Here is a 4929-nt window from a genome sequence, read left to right as displayed (position 1 = left end):
TGTGTGTGTGTGTGTGTGTGTGTTTGTGTTTGTGTCTCTCTCACTGAATCTATCATCTGTCTATCATCTATCTATCTATCTATCTATCTATCTATCTATCTATCTATCTATCCCAGAGCCTCATGCATCCATAGCAGGGCGGTTCTTACACACCAAGTACTTCAGCTCAATACAGTGATTGACTGATTGTGCCTCTTTGCATATACAGGTTGTTCTTCAGTATGTGTGTCTGCATTGTTTATTAACGATTGGGTTGAGTAAAAGACACACAGAAAAGACTGGAGAGTTGGGAGTATGCACCACTTATTTTACAACTTCATTTAAAATATTTTTATTCTCAAACATTTTGAACACCACCTGCAACCCTCAGGAAACCCTGTGGAATTCACTTTAATGGTCAAGTTTGTGTGAAGGGGGTCTCTGTCCATTCGTGAGTATCCGCTGAGGTTCTGGGCTTGCAAGCAACAGAGACCAACTTTAACTTAGCACTTTACTACTTTATGAGACAACGTAAAGTCAACAGAGTAACAGCAGAATAATCTTTCCTTCTGGGTGCCAGTGGCAGAATAAATCAATCCCATCACTTCTAGCCCTTCTCTCATATAATACAAGAGCCAAACTTCATGGGAACTGATCAGCCCAGCTGTATTACATGCACACGGGGCAGGGTGGGGGTAGATAAGGGCGTGGCACTAAACAAAGGAATGTGAGGGCAGAGGAAATCTCTTATTTGTCAAAAGAGCAGAAAAAAAATTGCTGAGCCATTTGAAACCAACCACTATGATGCCTTAGCCACAGCATCTTGAAAGTGCTTAGTGAAGACATTATAGCAAGGATAATGGGGTCCAGAGTCCACCATGTGGTAATTGGCTGAAGGGCAACCGTGGGAAGCATGTTCAGTCAGATCAGTATATATGGATAACTGCGATGACATGCTACACACTTAGAATACTATTATTCTGAAACTGTGCCCAGACCTTGTATTGAGCAGATACAGTGAAGCCGAGACCCATGAGAATAGCTGTCACAAAGGAGGGGTTTAGTAAACTCTGAGTTCCCAGAAGCAAGAGGCATGGCATAGCACACAAGGTCACCATGGGAAGCAATGAAAGCAGACAGGGAGAGAAAGGCTGTGGGGGAGAAGATTCTGTCATGGTTTAGGCAGCAATGAATGGAGAAGGGCAGGTAAGTAAGCTCTGCCAGCTTATGCTTAGAGAGTTTGAACAATCCCAGTGGGATCTGGGCTATAGGGGTGGCTCACACCTGCTTGGTAGCTGGCAGGAGATAGTGTCCCCGGGTGTAGGTGTCTGATGAAAATGGAATAAGCAATACTGGCTGGATTGGTTGGTTGGCTCATCTAAGGTATGCTGACAGATGCTGACAGATGCGTTTGATCTCTGTAGGATATATTTAACTTGGGAAGGATGTTGCTTAGGTCCACAAGACCCGCCCCCTAAATGCCAGAGTGTAGAGAATACATCCAATAGGGCTGAGAGTGGTGCGTGCCAGTGGAGGGGGAGGTAAGATTGAAGGTTTGAAACTAGCCTGGGTGACATAGGGTGACCCTGCTTCAAAACAAACAAACAAAAAACAACACAGAAAAAGAATATGGAAAATATGAAACGATGATACTAGATAAGTTATAGAAGTGTAGAATTAGGTCTACGGAGCCTCCATTGTTGTCACGTGACTGTACTGACCATCCAATGTGCTGCAGGCACCTCCCTCTGTTGCATCTCCTAGCTCTGTATCCTCATCCTTTCCTCTAGCCCTGTTCATCATGCACGATTGTCAGGGCTTATTGAAACAGTTTCTAAGGCCATGATTAGCATGTGAATCAATTTTTAAACCTGACAGAACAGTATGCATATTGGGATCAAAATGACATTGTTTTTAAAGATTTATTTTATATCTATGAGTACACTGTTGCTGTCTTCATACACAACAAAAGAGGACATCAGATCCCATTGCAGAAGGTTGTAAGCCACCATGCGGTTGCTGGGAATTGAACTCAGGACCTCTGGAAGAGCAGTTAGTGCTCTTAACCATGGACCCATCAATCCAGCCTGATAATTTTTTTTTTTTAAAGTCAGGATCACATGTTGGCCAGGCTGGCCTTGAACTTCTGATCCACCTACCTCCACCCCTAAAATCTTAGAATTACCAGCATGGGCCACTCCACCCAGTTTCATGTCATATTTTAAGGTTAAATGTAACTCTTGGTTAAAGCACAGGGTAATGGATGCATGAGCTTCCAAATTGATGTCAACATATAATAAATTTCCAGGCACTGAAAATGTTTAGTTTATGAAACTCATCCAATTCTTTGTTTTTGCTTTTGTGGTGCCTAGGGGCTGAACGCGGGGCCTCACGCAGGCTGGATGTGCATGCGCACCCTACGTCCAGCAGCCCAGGCTCTGTTCTTTATTGACTGTATCTGTAGCTTCACGTTTGACCGAGCTACACCTGCAGCCCTGGTTTTGCCCTTCTCTGCTGTTTCCCTAGCTCTGCATTCGCGTCCATTTCTCTGCTACAGTCATATCAGTATTTATTTTCTCTGGCTGCATTCTTGGAATGTTTCTGCTCAGCAGAGATGCAATATCAAGCTTCTCTCTTTTATTAAATATCTCAGACAGCCGATTCTCTGGATGGTAAGCCCAAAGTTGCCAGAGGGTGTGTGTCTTTTGTCTGTTGTGAATTATGCCAACAAGCTCACCAGAGCGGCAAAGACTGTTTTATATTATCAGCTGAGTCTGCGAGAATGGGCCCTCCCAAGGATCAGATTGTCCACTAGCTCCCCACCACTGTCTAGAGGTCTAGAGAAATTTAAGTCTTTTCGACTTTTTCCATAGACGAAGTGCGTATTTCCTTTGGCGCTCCTTCTGTTGAGTTTGGTTAATCCCTTCTAAACCAGAGAGCTTGGGCTTAAAACACACACGTTCCCTTTTGCACAAACTCTTCATTGCCTTTCTCTGACTCCCCCTCCCCTCCAAGTCCATCTGTCATGTTTGAGCGCGCTCACCCAAACTGTTCGGATTTCTATTTAACCGTTCTGCATCACATTTGTGTTTGTGAGCTGGTTGCTTAGTTTTTAAGGGCAGTTGAGAGTGAGTTGGCGTCGGCCTTCCAATGGCCTCTTTTATAAATAGTAATGATGGAACGCTCCCACGCAGTCACCACCTTTGAAGCTACTTTTCACGTTGATAGGAAAGGAAGCTGCTGACACTGGCTTTCCACACTTCCGATCAGTTCTCCAGGATCCTCCTACGACTCTACATCTCCTAAATTTCAAGCTTTGTAAGTCTGATTCTTAAACTCATTCATCGCACAAAGCTGAACAAATTTGCTTTTTAAAAATTTCCGTGTGTCCTTAAATAACAGAGTGAATAGTGTCACCTCCACAGGGCTCATTGTAAAATTCATTGAGAAATCACAGATCTGTGGCGCTGGAGAACTCCACGGACCATGGGCTGTACCAATCTCCCTCCAAACTCTGCTCTCTCTAACCTACAACTCTACCCATATTTCTGCAACTTCCTAGGGTTCTTAGAGTCTTCTTTCTCGATATGCCCATTCCCAGTGATGTTAGCTATGAGTTCCTTATTTTCTTCAGTGTCTCCATGTCATAAATAAAGACATGGCATAGCTTCAACATCAAAATTCTAGAGACCACAACAAACTGATAGCTAAAAGATGCCTTCTTGAATCATATGGCTTTCCTGCCCTTCCAAAAGTGCAGGATGCTAACTTTAAAAGAAACACAAGGAATATCCAATCCAGTCTCTGCATTTTTATACATGGGGGGAGGGGGGAGTCTCGTGAGATTTGAGGAATCTTGAGATTCAATCAAAGTGACAAGATTAGTGAATGGCAGATCCCCATAAACATATATATACATATTATTTCAAAATATGAAAGATTGATGTTTATTTCATTTGAATCTGTTCCTTTCAATAAAATCATCTTTAGACTAATGTATATGGATAAACTTTTAAAAAATCTCAAAACATAAACTGAGCCTGGTGACACAGGTCCATATTTCCAGCCACTTGGGAGGCTAAGGCAGGGACTCTGCAAGTCCAAGGCCAGCCGTGGTAGCTTAGTAAGCTTCTGTCTCAGAATCAAAGGTGAAAGGAAGGCTAGTAATATGAAGCAGTAGTAGAGTGCTTGCCAGGGGTGTAAGAAGTCCTATGTTGAATCCCTAGGACTGAAAAGGGACCCACTGAAATAACCTGATGTACCTCATTCTTTCGCCAAAGAATTATTACTGAGGCTTCTGCCTTTTAAGTCAAATCATGGGGCCAGGGATTTAGCTCAGTGGTAGAATGCATAGTGATGATGCATTGACTCAAACTGATGATTTCTAAGAACTGGTATACTCAGAAGTTATTTAAATATATTTAATACCAATTCATTATGGGCATCACCCAACAATTGATATATCTGTTTTGGTTCTACTAACATCATGTGTGCCTGAACTTGTTACTATAAAATACACGTCTTGTGTTAGAAATAAGAAACAATCATACAGAGCCCAGGCTGGCCTCCAATTCATTATGTAGCTAAGGATGACCTTGATTTTACGACTCTACTGCCTCCATCTCTCAGTACTGGGATTATAGATCTGTACTATTACACCAGGTTTATGCAATGCTGGAGACCAAACCCAGGGCGTTTCCTGAATACTGGATAAGTATTATTACCCACCCCACCCCACCCCCAAGAATCATTCCCAACCCATAAGAAATGACCTTAAAAAATGATTGCCTTGCAATAAAAACATAACAGTATCCATGCTATTCTATCTTCCTGATGCTTTGCTCCATATAATTTACTCTTCGTCAAAAGTTTAAAAGGCACACAGGATTTCTTTCCCTCACAATATCTCTACTCAACAAGCCATTGTAGTGACTGGTAATGAAATAGAAC

The sequence above is a fragment of the Mus pahari genome, chromosome 5, assembly GCF_900095145.1.
Source record: "Mus pahari chromosome 5, PAHARI_EIJ_v1.1, whole genome shotgun sequence".
Taxonomy (NCBI): domain Eukaryota; kingdom Metazoa; phylum Chordata; class Mammalia; order Rodentia; family Muridae; genus Mus; species Mus pahari.
The sequence above is the reverse complement of the archived record's forward strand: the minus strand, read 5'-3'. Positions refer to the sequence as shown.